Here is a 15,148-nt window from a genome sequence, read left to right as displayed (position 1 = left end):
ATAGAGTCTTTAGAGTAATACAGCTTAAAAACACTTTCAAAACATTTAGTCTGGGGAGTTTTAAACGTTTTAGTCAAGCAAAACTCTGTACAGTATATAAAACAGATGAAATCAGATTTGCTCTGGTTGAGGTCCCATCAGTACCATAAAATTCACACTTTTAATTTTAAAATTCAGTAGTATTAAGTATATTTCACAGAGTTGTACAAACATCACTGCTACCTAATTCTAGAACACATCACTACCTCAATGAAAAGTCCCATAAAAATTAGCATAGCTGTCACCCCTTATTCTTACCTACCTCCAGGCCCTGGAAACTACTTATCTATTTTCTGTCTCTATGGATTTGCCTATGCTAGACATTTCATAAAATTGAATCATATTATATGGCATTTTTGACTGGTTATGTTCATTTAACATAATGTTTTCAAGGTTTATGCATGTTCAAGCATGTGGCAGCACTCTATCCCTTTTTATGGCCAAATAATATTCCTTTTTACGTATAAACCACATTATATTTATACATTCAGCAGCTGATGGACATTTGAGCTGTTTCTACTTTTGGCCATTATGAGTAATGGTACCATAAACAGTTGTGTACTAGATTTGGAGTGGATGTGTTTTTGGTTCTCTTGGGTATTAACTAGGAGTGGAATTGCTGGGTCACATGGTAACATTATGTGTAACATTTCAGAGGGCAGTCCAAGATGGTAGCATAGGAAGACCTGAACTCACTTCCTCCCACAAACACACCTAATTTGAACCTACATATTGAGCTATTCCCCCCTGAAGAACAACGAGGGCTGTTTCAATAGCTTCTGCACAACAAATGATAGAGGGTCCACATAGTGAAGGTTGGAACAGAGGAAGATATGGTAATAAGAACTCTATCCCCAATGCAACAACCTGCAATAGGGAGGGATATCACAGAGGAGCCTGCATGTACTTACCTACCTTGGGGGATAGGGAAAAAGGCAGTTTAAAAGGCAACAAGACTATAAATGAGGGGAATCTATTTATCAACCCTAGAGCATCTGCCAGAGACCAGTAAACTGTTGGAACTCTCTTTGGGGTCAGAGGCACTGATGAGCACGATTTTTTACATCCGCCTCAGCTGTCCCTCCAAAGTGGCCTGGTGTGGTACACCCTGGGACCCCCTCATTCATGTCTATACCAGCACCAGTTGTCTCACTGGGACAGCCACAGAACACACACTTCAGGAATCCCCCGGCTCATGCCCACTCTACGCCTGGCCATCCTGCAAAGGCAGCCCTGGTATGGCCATCCCAAGACCTCCTGGGGCCAGTGCCCACTATAGCTTCAGCCATCCAATTAAGGAAGCTCTGGCACAGTGTGCCTGATCCAGCCACCCACCAAGGCAACCCCAATGCAGTATGCCCAGAGACCCCACCAGCTTGTACCCACTTCAGCTTCAGCTGTCTTACAAAGCCGACCCCAGTGAAGTATGTTTCAGGTTCACCCAGCCCCTGTCCATTCCAGTTCCAGCTATCTTATGAGGGTGGCTCCAACAAAGGGAGACCCAGGAACCCCAGACTGTGCCCACTTCAGCTCCAGCTGTCCTGCTAGGGTGGTGCTGGGATGGCTCACTTGGAACCCCTGGACAGCACCGGTACCAGCTCCAGTTGACCCACTAGGGTGGCCCCAATGCAATGCATCCTGGGATTTCCCCAGCTTACATCCATTCTAGCTCTAGCCAGCCCTTAAAACCTCTAGGAATACAGTTTACAGAGAAGATGTTCCTAAACAAGGCCTCTCCTTTGAGACTGGGAGAGGTAGCTCTTCCACTTAATTCAAAACAAAAACAAACACAGAAAGTCAAACAAAATGAGCAGAGGATTATGTTCTCCATGAAATAAGATAAAACCCCAGGGGTATGGGAAAACTAATGAAATGAAGATAAGAGTTCAAAGTAATGGTCATAAAGATGCTCATTGAACTTGGGAAAAGAATTAGAGGAACACAGTGAGAACTCCAACAAAGAGTTAGAAAATATAAAAATGAACCAACCAGAATACAGTAACTGAAATGAAAAAATACAGTAGAGGGAATCAACAGCAGATTAGATGGCATAGAAAAATGGATCGGCAATCTGGAAGACAAAATAGTGAAAATCACTCAATCAGAACCACAAAAGGAACAGAAAGTGTTAAAACAGGATAGTTTAAGAAACCTCTGAGACAACATCTAGCATACTAACATTCACATTATAAGGGTTCTAGAAAGAAGAGAAAGGGGCAGAAAATTTATTTTAAGAAATAATAGCTGAAATATCCCTAACCTTGGGAAGGAAACAGTAATCCAGGTCCAGAAAGCACAGAGAATCTCAAATAAGATGAACCAAAGAGATCCATACCAAGATATAATAAAAATGGCACAAGTTAAATGAGAATCTGAAAGGCAGCAAGAGAAAAGCAGTTATACGCAAGGGAAGACCCATAAGATTATCAGATGATTTTTCAGAAAAACTTTGTAGATTAGAAGAGACTGGAAGGATATATTTAAAGTGCTAAAAGGGAAAAACTTATAACCAAGATTATTTTACACAGAAAGATTATCATTCAGAACTGAAGGACAGATAAAGAGTTTCTCAGGCAAAAACTAAAGGAGCTCATCACCACTAAATAGGCATGACAAGAAATGTTAAAAGGTCTTCTTGAAGCAAAGAAAAGGCCAAAACTAGAAATAAGAAAATATACCAAAGAAAAAAAATCTCACTACTAAAGGTAAATATACAGCAAATACAGTGAATTAGCCACTTAAAAAGCTGGTATGAAGGTTAAAAGACAAAAATAGTAAAATCAGCTATACCTACATTAAGTAATTTAGGGATACACAAAATAAAAAGATGCAAAATATGACACCAGTAACAAAGGTGTGTGTGTGTGTGTGTGTGTGTAAACAGTAAAAATGTAGTGCTTTTAGAATGTATTTGAAGTTGTGACTATAAGCTTAAAACAGACTGCTATATATATATAAGTCAATGTATATGAACCTCATGGTAACCACAAACCAAAAATCTACACTAGATACAAAAAAAATAAAGAGAAAGGAACTCAAATGTAACAAAAGAAAATCATCAAACCACACAGGAAGAGATCAAGAGAAGAAAGGAGTAGAGAACTTCAAAAACAACCAGAAAACAAGTAACAAAATGGCAATAAGTACATACCTATTAATAGTTACTTTAAATGTAAAAGGAAAAAAATGCTGTACTCAAAAGTTTGGCTGAATGGATAAAAAACCAAACAAGACCCAACTATATACTGTGTGCTGTTTATTAAGAAAATATTAAGAGACATTAATGAAAAAAATTTACAGTAAGACAATGACACTAGTGGATTTTAATACCCCACTTAACATAGGTGGATAGATTATCCAGACGGAAAAATCAATAAGAAAACACTGGCCTTTACACAGTAGACCAGATGGACTTGATATATACAGAACATTTCATTCCAAAACTGCAGAATACACATTTCTTTCAAGTACACATGGAACTTTCTCCAGGATAGATCACATGTTAGGCTATAAAACAAGTTTCAATAAACTCAAGAAGACTGAGATCTTATCAAGCATCTTTTCCAAACACAACGGTATGAAAGTAGACATTAATTACAAGAAGAAAACTGGAAAAAATTGTAAATGCATGGAGATGAAACAACATGCTACTAAACAACCAATGGGTGAATGAATAAATCAAAGTGTAAATCACAAAATACCTTGAGACAAATAAAAATGAAAACACAACTTTCCAAAATCTGTGGGGTGCAGCACTCTGAAAACTATAAGACTTTGATGAAGGAAATTAAAGACAACACAAATGGAAAAATATACCATGCTCATGAACTGGAAGAATATTTGAAAAATGTAGATACTACCTAAAGCAACCTATAGATTCAATGCAATTCTTACCAAAATACCAGTGACATATTTACCAAACCCAGAACAAATAATCATAAAATTTGTATGGAACCAATGAATCATAGAACACTACATCAAAAACTAATGATGTACTGTATGGTGACTAACATAACTTAATAAAAAAGTTATTTAAAAAATAAAAAAATAAAATTTTTATGGAACCACAAAAGCCCCCAAATAAGCCAAAGTAATCTTGAGAAAAAGAACAAAGGTGGAGGCATTATGCCTCTTGATTTCAAACTATACTACAAAGCTAAAATAATCAAAACAGTATAGTACTGATATGAAAACAAACACATAGATCAAAGGAATAGAGAGCCCAGAAATAAACACACTAGACAGCTACATGCAAAAGAATGAAACTGGACCACTATCTTATACCATATACAAAAATAAATTCAAAAGGGATTAAAGACTTGAATATAAGATCTGAAACCATAAAGCTCCTTAAAGAAAACATAGGTCATAAGCTCTTTGATATTAGCCTTAGCAATATTTTTTGGACCTTTCCTTAGGCAAGGGCAACAAAAGCTTATATAAACAAATGGTATTACATCTAACTAAAAAATACTGCACAGCAAAGGAAACTATCAACAAAACAAAAAAGCAACATACTGAATGGGAAAAGATTTACAAATCATACATCTAGTAAGAGGTTAATGTCCAAAATACATAAAGAAGTTACACAACAATATTAAAACACAAACAACCCGATTAAAATGTGACAGAGGACTTGAATACACATTTTTCCAAAGACATGCAAATGGCCAACACATATGTGAGAACATGCTCAACATTACTAATCATCAAGGAAATGCAAATCAAAGCTACAATGTGATATTAGCTGATACCCATTAGATAGTCTATTATCAAAAAGACAAAAAATAATGTGTTGGGGACAATATAGAGAAAAGGGAATTCTTATCCACTGTTGGTGGGAATGCAAATTGGTGTAGGGACTATGGAAAAAAATAGGTTCTTGAAAGAATTAAAACTACAACTACAATATGATTCAGCAATTCCAATTGTGGTTTTTCTATCCAAATAAAACAAAAATATTAATTTAAAGAGATATATGCACCCCTATGTTCATTACAGCATTATTTATGATAGCCAAAATATGGAACAACTTAAGTGTCCCTCAATAGATGAATGGATAAAGAAGATGTGGTATACAAATATACAAGGGACTATTACTCAGCCATAAAAAATGCAATCTTGCTATATGCAACAACATGGATGAACCTAGAGAGTATTATCTTTTTTTTTTTTAGATTTTATTTATTTATTTGAGAGAGAGAGAATGAGAGACAGAGAGCACGAGAGGGAAGAGGGCAGAGGGAGAAGCAGACCCCCTGCTGAGCAGGGAGCCTGATGCGGGACTCGATCCAGGGACTCCAGGATCATGACCTGAGCCGAAGGCAGTCGCTTAACCAACTGTGCCACCCAGGCGCCCTAGAGAGTATTATCTTAAGTGAAATAAGTCAGAACAAAAATAATACCATATGATTTCAGTTACATGTGGAATCTAAAAAACAAAAATAAACTATACAGAAAGAGACTCATAGGTACAAGATACAAACTTAGTGACCAGAGTGGGGAGGGGCTGGGGAGGTGGGCACAGTAGGTTAAGAAAATTAAGAGGTACAAACTTAGAGTTATAAAATAAATAAGTCATGGGGATGTTAATGAATATAGGGAATATGGTCAGTAATATTGTCATAACTTTGTATGGTGACAGATGGTAATTAGAGTTATCGTGGTAATATAAAAATACTGAATTATTTTGATATACATCTGAAACTAATATGATATTGTATGCCAATAATACTTCAATAACAGTATTTTTTCCTAAGGAATTGCCGAACGATTGTACCAAGTGTCCGCATCATTTTAAAATTCAACCAGCAATGTATAGGTGTTTAAGGATTCCTGTTTCTCCATAACCTTTCCAATTCTTGTTTTTCTTACTTTTTTTAAGATTTTATTTATTTGAGAGAGAGAGAGCAGGGGGAGGAGCAGAGGGAGAGGGACAAGCAGACTCCATGCTGAGGGCAGAGCCTGACGTGGGGCTCAATCCCATGACCCTGAGATCATGACCTGAGCCGAAACCAAGAGTCTGACACTTAACCCACTAAACTGCTCAAGCTCTCCATTGTTTTTGTTGTTCTTTTTATTTTAATCATCTTAATGGGTATGAAATGGTGTTTCATTATAATCATTTCTCTTTCCTGAATTACTATTTTGAACATCTTTTTATGTGCTTATTTTCCATTTGTAAGTCTTCTTTGGTGAAATGTTTATTCAAATTCTTTGCCCATTTTAAAATTTCTTTTTATTGTTGAGTTATAAGAGTTTTTTTATATATTCTAGACACTAGACATTTATCAAGTATGCAATTTGAAAATACTTTCATCCACTCTGGATTTGTATTTTCATTTCTTAATGGTGCCCCTTGAAACACAAATTTATGATAATAATAACATTGATAAAATCAAATTCAACTTTTCTTCTTTCATTGCTTCTGCTTTTTGTGTCATATCTACTAAACTATTGCTTGATAAAAGATCACAAAGATTTACTCCCATTTTCTTAAAACTGTTTTACAGTCTTAGCTATTGTATTTAGTTCTGTAGTCCATTATAAATTATTTTTTCATATGGTGTGAGGTAGAGGTCCAACGTCATTCTTTTGCATGAAGCTATCCAGATGTTGAATCGACAGTTGTTTCCCTCACTGAACTGGGTTAACACACCTTTCAAAATCAATTAACTGTAATGTAAGAGTTATTTCTGGATTCTCATTACTATTGCGCACACACACACAAACAGGATATATATAATGTATATAGCATAAGGATGAAAATTATATCTGTTATATATATAATAATTTCCATCCTCATGCCAGAAACACATGATCCTGTGTTGGCTATTCTGGGTTCTTTGCATTTCCATATGAATTTTAGGGTCAGCTTTTCAAAATGTAAAAAATGTAGCTGGAATTTTGACAGATTATAATGACTCTGTAGATCAATTTGGAAAGTATTTTTGGCTTTACATTAACTCAATCATGGCCATATGATCTTTTAAATTAACTTTGACATTTAACTTTTTTCAACAATGTTCTGTGATTTTCAGTGTACAAGTCTTGCACTTCTTTTAAGTTTATTCCTAAGTATTCTATATTTTGGTTCCTAATGTAATTTAATTGCTTTCTTAATTTTGAGAGTTCATTGCAAGTATATAAAAATACAATAGACTTTTTATGTTGATCTTGTATTCTGGAATTTGCCAAACACACTTACTAGTTCTAACAATATTTTATTAGTTCTTATAGATTTTTAGTGTATTCCATAGGATTTTCTATATCAAGATGATGGTATCAGCAAATAGAGATGGTTTTACTTCTTCCTGCCCTATCTGGATACATGTACTTCCTTTCCTTGTATAATTTCCCTGGCTAGAACCTCCAAAACAATTGTTGAATAGAAGTGATGAGAAAATAGCCTTCTCTAATTCCTGATCTTAGAGAAGAAAGCATTCAGTCTTTGACCATTAAGTGTGCTATTAGCTGTGGGATTTTTGCAGACATACTTTATTAGGTTTAGAAAGTTGCTTTATGTTCCTAGTTTGCTGACTGGTTTTAGAAAGGGTATTGACGGGGACGCCTGGGTGGCTCAGTTGGTTAAGCGACTGCTTTCGGCTCAGGTCATGATCCTGGAGTCCTGGGATGGAGTCCCGCATCGGGCTCCCTGCTGAGCAGGGAGTCTGCTTCTCCCTCTGACCCTCCCCTCTCTCATGTGTGCGCTCTCTCTCACTCATTCTCTCTCTCTCAAATAAACAAAATCTTAAAAAAAAAAAAAAAAAAAGAAAGGGTATTGACGTTTGTCAAATGTTTTTTCTGCATCTACTGAGATGATCATGTGACATTGTCCTTTAGTCTATTAATATAGTATATTTCATATGTTAAATCAACCTTGCATCTTAGGGAAACATTCTACTTTGGATGGAGTATAATTTTTTCCATATATTTCTGGATTCTGCTTACTAGTATTTTGTATGAAGATATGTCTATATTCATAAAAGATATTGGGATTTGTGTGGTTTTGGCATCAGAATGCTACTGGACTCCTATAATGATCTGGGAAGCATTATCTTCTCTTTTATTTTTTAGAAGGTTTTGTGAACCACTGGTATTATTATTAGTATTTTTTTTTTAAGATTTAGTAGATCACCAGTGAAACCGTCTAGTCCTGAGCTTTTCTTTTGGGAAATTGATTACTAATTTAAAATGTTTACTTGTTATAAGTATATTCACATTTCATATTTCTTCAGTTTTAGTAGTTTGTGTCTTAGGGATTTTTTCATTTTATGTAAGTTATCTAATTTATTTACATACAATTATTCATATTATTTTCTCATTATTCTTTTCATTTATGTAGTATCATTAGTGATATCCCCTCCCTCTTTGATTCCTGATTGTAGCAATTTGAGATGTGAGTCTTCTCCCCTTCTCTTGGTTACTCTAGGTAAAGTTTTGTCAATTTTGTTGATTTTTCAAAAAATAAAGTTTTGTTGATTTTCTCCCATGTTTTTCTATTATCCACTTCATTTATTTCTACTATAATCAATCTTTCTTTCTTTTCTTTCTTTCTTCTACTTAATTTAGGTTTAACTTGCTCTTATGTATTTTTTTTTTATGGGATGCTTCACAAATTTGCATGGCATCCTTTTGCAGAGGTCAGCCTAATCTCTGTATCATTCTAATTTAATATATGTGCTGCCAAAGGAAGCACTATTTTTCTAGTTTCTTAAGTGGAAGATTAGGCTGTTGATTTTAAATCTTTCTTCTTTTTAAATTAAATAAATACCTATTGCTATAAATTTCCCTCTAAGCAACTGCTTTTGTAGCATTCTATGTTTTAGTATTTTATATTTTCATTTTTATTTATCACAATTTACTAACTTACCAGTGTTTTTTTTTACTTGACCTCTGACTACTTATGACTATGTTGTTTAATTTTCACATATTTGTGGATTTCCCAAATTTCCTTCTGTTACTGATTTCTAATTTTATCACCTTATGGTTTGTAGAATAAACTTAATGATTTTTGATCCTTTTAAATTTATCAAGGCTTGTTTTATGGACCTATATATGGTTTATCCTGGAGAATGTACCACATGTACTTGGGAGAAGAATGGACATTCTATTGTTGGTTGGAATGTTGTGTAGATGCTTATTAAATCTAGTCAGTTTATAGCATATTTTAATTTTCCATTTCCTTATTGTTCTATCCATTATTAATAGGGTGGTATTGAAGACTGAAGTCTCTATTATTATTGAATTATCTATTTCTTCCCTTGAGTACATCATCCTACTACTCTCTAGGCTTCATGATTTCTTTTTAATTTATTTTACAGGGGTTGGGGGTAGAGGAGGAGTAGAGGGAATGAGAGAATCTCAAGCAGATTCCCAGCTGAGTGTGGAGCCCAATGAGGGGCTCAATCTCACATCCCTGAGATTATGACCTGAGCCAAAATCAAAGGTCAGATGCTTAATTGACTGAGCTACCCAGGCACACCTAGGCTTCATGATTTCTGAGAAGGAATATTAATCAGTTTAAGAAGGCTTGTAGATGATGAGTTGTTTTTCTTTGCTGCTTTCAAGATTTATTCTTTCTTTTGATAATTTGACCACATGTGTAGGTGTGTGTCTCTGAGTTTATCCTCCTTGGAATTCTTTGAAGTGCTTTAATGTACTAATTGATGTTTTTTTTAATCAAATTTAAAAATATTTAGGTCATTAGTTTTTCAAATTTTTTTTCTTTTCCTCCTTTTACTTGACTCATTTATCTGTATATTTGTGCATGTGCTGGGGTTCCCACAGATTGAGGCTCTGTTAATTTTTCTTCATTCTTTTTTAAACTGTTCGGACTGGATTATTTAAACTGACCTATATTCAAGTTTTATTTGTTCTCTCTTCTGCCAGTTGATCCCCTCTAGTGAATTTCTTTTTTTTTTTTTTTTTAGAGAGGGAGGGGGGTGGGGAAGAAGGAGAGAGAGAATCTTAAGCAAACGCCGCACCTGGCACGGAGCCCAATAAGGGGCTCTAACAACTCTGAGTTCATGACCTGAGTCAAAATCAAGGGTCAGACACTTAACCGACTGAACCACACAGGCACCCTCCTCTAGCGAATTTTAACTTCACTTTTTGTACTTTTCAACTGGAGATTTTCTATTTGTTTCTTTCTTTTACAATGTGTTTTTATTGACAATTCAGCAAAGCATTTTTCTCACACTTCTCACTAATTCTTTAGACATAATTTTTATTAAACACTTTTAATTTAGTTCATTAAGTGCTTTTAAAGCTTATTTACAGTCTTTGTCTACTAAGTCCAACATTTGTGCTTCCTCTGAGATAGTTTATATTGACTGGCTCTCTTCCAGGGTATGGGTTATACTTTCCTCTTTTTTATAACTTATTTTAAATATATAATCTGGCAACTCTGCAAATCATGTCCTTCCTGACCCCATATTACTTTCCTATTGCTACTGAAACAAATTACCACAAATTTATTGGTTTAAAACTATGCAAATTTATTATTTTCCAGTTTTGCAGGAAAATGGGTCCAAATGGGTCTCCCTAGGCTAAAACCAAGGTGTTGGCAGGACTACATTCTTTCTGGAGGCTCTGAGATAGAAAATGTTTTCTTTCTTTTATTTTCTTTTTTTCCACCTTTTAGACACTGCCTGCCTTCTTTTACTCATAGCCCTATCACCTCTTCAAAGTCTTTAGTAGCTCTTTGAATCTTTTCCACATTTTATCCCTCTGACACTAACTCTTTTTCCTTCTTCTACCACATTCAAAGAACCTTTGAATTGGGACCACCTGGATCATCCAAGATAATCTCTTCAAAGCCAGCTGTTGGCTAATTTAACTCCTTGCCAGGTAACAACAGATTTCACAACTCCTGATGATGAGAACATCTACATCTTTGGGAAGGGGGCATTATTCTGTCTACCACACCTTCATAACATTTGCTATTGTTATTAGTGATGGGTTAATGAATTTCCTGGACTAGTTGTGTAAAGTCTGAATTTTGTGTGTGTGCATGTAGCCATTCACACCTCTGCTTGATTAACTTAGTTGTCAGCTAGTGACTGGATGTAGATTTCTTTAAATAACTTGAATCAGTAAGTCTCCCAGTCTTTGCGTCTGTGTGTGTCTTGGGACATGCCTTCAGTGTTTTGGCATTTTATAACTCTGAATTAGCTTTCCCCTCTTGCTCTGTGCCGAGTCTTATTATGAGCCAGAGATTAAACAGAGTTTAGGGCCTTCTCAGTTTATTTCTGACATTAGTACAGCCCTGAGCATGTGTGATATCATCTGGGGCTTTGTTGGAGCATTTTAAATATGTTGGGGGCATTTAAAATGGACCTCTCATTCCTCTGTTCTTCCTTTTAAGTTTTTTGGTCAGCCACTTGTATCCCTGCCTCAGGATTAAATGACTGCAGCTGATTGTTTTGACAAATACTCTGGGGATAAGGCTGTTTTCACAGACAAATCTGCATTAGACTATGTAAAAGAACTGGTTTTTTGAAGGAGCTACTAGACAAGAAAAATAATGAAAATACTCTGGGAATGGGGTTATTAAGAGAACCCAAACTGTTTTGCTCCATCCAGTGTCTGACAGACTTTTGGGTTTCACAAATACCATGGTTGGGAGGTTATTGGTTTCCACAGCTCTATGTATCTGGGACAGAGAAATGGGAATAAAGCAATTTAAGATGTCACAAAGCTTGCTTTTCTTACTGATATTCAGCTGCTTTCTTTGAGTAAGTGCTACTGGAATTGTTAAAAGCCTTTCATTTTTTTCCAAATTTCTATAGAAGTTGATTTAGAGAATTTTTTCAATTGTCATTGGTTTTATGGAGAAGTAGATTTTTAGAGGTCCTTATTCCACCATTTTGGAAGAGCTCCCTGACAGGTCTTTCTTAACCTTCAAAATTTGCCATTTCTGCAACTAACATTCTTTCTCATTACCAGTATATCAAACCTTCTGACCAACCACTGAAGGTAGCAAGACTTCAATCTTTTGAGAATTTACCACAAGTATGAGTTGTTTTTCTCTACCTCACCACCACAATCTATTCTTCTAAAGTCTGGTTAAAAACTAATTTCTCTATTAAAAATCTTCACATAACCAATAGAATGAGATATATATTATGATCATTATGACATTTGGCCTTCATCCAATAATTTGAATCTTTCATGTCATGCTCTTGCCTTTGGTCATAAAATTTTGTATTTATTTTCTATTGTTGAGTAACAAATTACCCCAAAGTTAGTGGCTTAAAGCAGTGATTTTCATGTATTAGTCATAAAAATCCTACCTATTAAACAGATGTTCAGGGCTATGTGATCAAGCAACAATTGCCATGTGATTTCTGTGGTAAAGAAAATTGGAACTGTTTTGGTTGGGTGATTCCAGCTTGGATTCTGTTATGTTGCAGTCAGCCACTGACTCGGTCTAAAAGACTGTCTTCCAAGGTGATTCAATTACAAAGCTAGTAGCTTTGTATTGGGTTTTATTCAGAGGCCTCAGTTCTACTCCAAATGGGCCAAGGGTTGTTTGAGCACAAATACTTGGAGACATGAATCATTTGAGAACATGATTGAGGCCCACTGCTATAATATCTATTTTACTTAAGACCCTGTATAAGATGTAAAATGTTTAAAAATATGACCCTTCCCTGGGCGCCTGGGTGGCTCAGTTGGTTAAGCGACTGCCTTCGGCTCAGGTCATGATCCTGGAGTCCCGGGATCGAGTCCCACATCGGGCTCCCTGCTCTGCAGGGAGCCTGCTTCTCCCTCTGACCCTCCCCCCTCTCATGTGCTCTCTCTCATTCTCTCTGTCTCAAATAAATGAATAAAAATCTTTAAAAAAAAAAAAATATGACCCTTCCCTTAAAGAAGTACAAATCTATTTATAGAGGAAAAGGTAGACATTCCAGTAACAATACTAGTGCAAGTGATATGTTATAAATGAAAGATTATATACTCCGGGAATTGAGAATAGGTAGAGATTATATCCAATGTCCCCAACAGGGGATCTGGACTGACAGGGATTCTTGGCTGTGACTGAGAAATTAGAACACAATTGTCCATTTATTAATCCCAATAAATACCTTCTCTGATATTAAGGAAAATGCTTATTTGAATTGCTTAGGTAAGAAGCAGATTTAGATTCCTTGAACTAAGTTTTTGTAAAAAGACTTTCGGCCTCATGGTAGCCAAATAACATCAAATATCAAATAATTTTTAGCTAAACCCTTGATACCAGAATTTATTGACCATAATTATAATCTGCCACCAGGATTTGAAGAAAAACCAGTGTCTTCTGAATTTAATTCCTATACTGGAATAGAGATTAGCCAGATAGCATTTATAACCAATCAAAATAATTTGAATAGACTAATAGCTAGCAAAGAAAGTCAATCAGTAATTAAAAAACTCCCAACAAACAGAAGTCCAGGCCCAGGTGGCTTCACGGGCAAATTCTACCAAACATTTAAAAAAGACTTAGTACCTGTTCTTCTCAAACTACTCCAGAAAATAGAAAAGGAAGGAAAACTTCCAAATTCATTCTATGAGGCCAACATTATCCTGATACCAAAACCAGATAAAAGGCACCACAAAAAAAGAGGACTACAGACAATACCTCTGATGAACATAGATGCAAAAATCCCCAACAAAATACTCACAACCCAACTCCAACAATACATTAAAAAAAATCATTCACCACAATCAAGTAGGATTTATTCCTGGAATACAAGGGTGGTTCAATATTCACAAATCTATCAACATGATACATCATATCAATAAAAGGATAAAAACCATATGATCATTTCAAAAGATGCAGAAAAAACATTTGACAAAGTAAAACATCCATTCATGATAAAATCCCTCAACAAAGTAGGTTTAGAGGGAACATACCTCAACATAATAAAGGCCATATAGGAAAACACACAGCAAACATCATACTCAATGGGGAAAAACTGAGAGTTTGGCCCTTAAGCCCAGGAACAAGACAAGGATATTTACGCTCACCAGTTTTATTCAACACAGTACTGGAAGTCCTAGCCACAGCAATCAAAAAACAAAAACAAACAAAAGGCATCCAAATTGTTAAGGAAAAAGTAAAACTTACACCATTTGCAGATGACATGATACTATATATGGAAAACTTGAAATACTCCATTAAAAAAACTACTAAAACTGATAAGTAAATTCAGTAAATTTATAGGATACAAAATCAATGTGCAGAAGTCTTGCATTTCTATACACTAACGATGAAACAGCACAAAGAGAAATCAGGAAAATAATTTACATTACAATTGCACCCAAAATAATAAGATCCTTAGAAATAAACCTGACCAAAGAGGTAGAAGACTATAAAACACTAATGAAAGAAATTGAAGATGACACAAAGACATGGAAGGACATTTCATGCTCATGGATTCAAAGAACAAATGTTGTTAAAATGTCTATACTACCCAAAACAATTGACAGATTCAATGCAATCCCTATCAAAATACCAACAGCATTTTTCACAGATCTAGAACAAACAATCCTAAAATTTGTATGGAACCACAAAGACTCCAAATAGCCAAAGCAATTTGAAAAAGAAAACAAATGGAAGCATCACAATTCCAGACTTCAAATTATACTACAAAGCTGTAGTAATAAAAACAGTACAACAATAGACACACAGATAAATGGAGCAGAATAGAAAACCCAGAAATAAACCCACAATTATATGGTCAATTAACCTTCAACAAAGGAAGAAAGAATATGCGATGGGATAAAGACAGTCTCTTCACAAATGGTGTTGAGAAAACTGGACAGCTACATGCAAAAGAATGAAAGTGGACCACTTTCACCACACACAAAAATAAACTCAAGGTGGACTGAAGACCTAAATGTGAGACCTGAAACCATAAAAATCCTAAAGAGAACACAGGCAGTAATTACTCTGACATTGGCCCTAGCAACTTGTTTCTAGCTAGGTCTCCTAAGGCAAGGGAAATAAACCAAAAATAAATATTTGGGACTACATCAAAATAAAAAGCTTCTGCACAGTGAAGGAAACAATCAACAAAACTAAAAAGCAACCTACTGAATGGGAGGAAATATTTGCAAAGGA

The 15,148-nt window shown here is 35.3% G+C and overlaps 1 protein-coding gene and 1 non-coding gene across 5 annotated transcripts in view; both read right to left on the bottom strand.

Moving 5' to 3' along the window:
- Positions 1-15,148, bottom strand: part of TAFA1 (TAFA chemokine like family member 1) — a 509,785-nt gene that overhangs the window by 349,873 nt on the left and 144,764 nt on the right. The window lies entirely within an intron of this gene.
- Positions 8,635-8,737, bottom strand: LOC115936658 (U6 spliceosomal RNA). Its single transcript, XR_004072063.1, has one exon. It is a non-coding gene; the product is annotated as a U6 spliceosomal RNA (small nuclear RNA).

The sequence above is a fragment of the Leptonychotes weddellii genome, chromosome 1 (assembly GCF_054177405.1).
Source record: "Leptonychotes weddellii isolate Sample4059 chromosome 1, ASM5417740v2, whole genome shotgun sequence".
Taxonomy (NCBI): Eukaryota; Metazoa; Chordata; class Mammalia; order Carnivora; family Phocidae; genus Leptonychotes; species Leptonychotes weddellii.
Note: the sequence above shows the minus strand (reverse complement) of the source record. Positions and strands in the feature narration are given on the sequence as shown.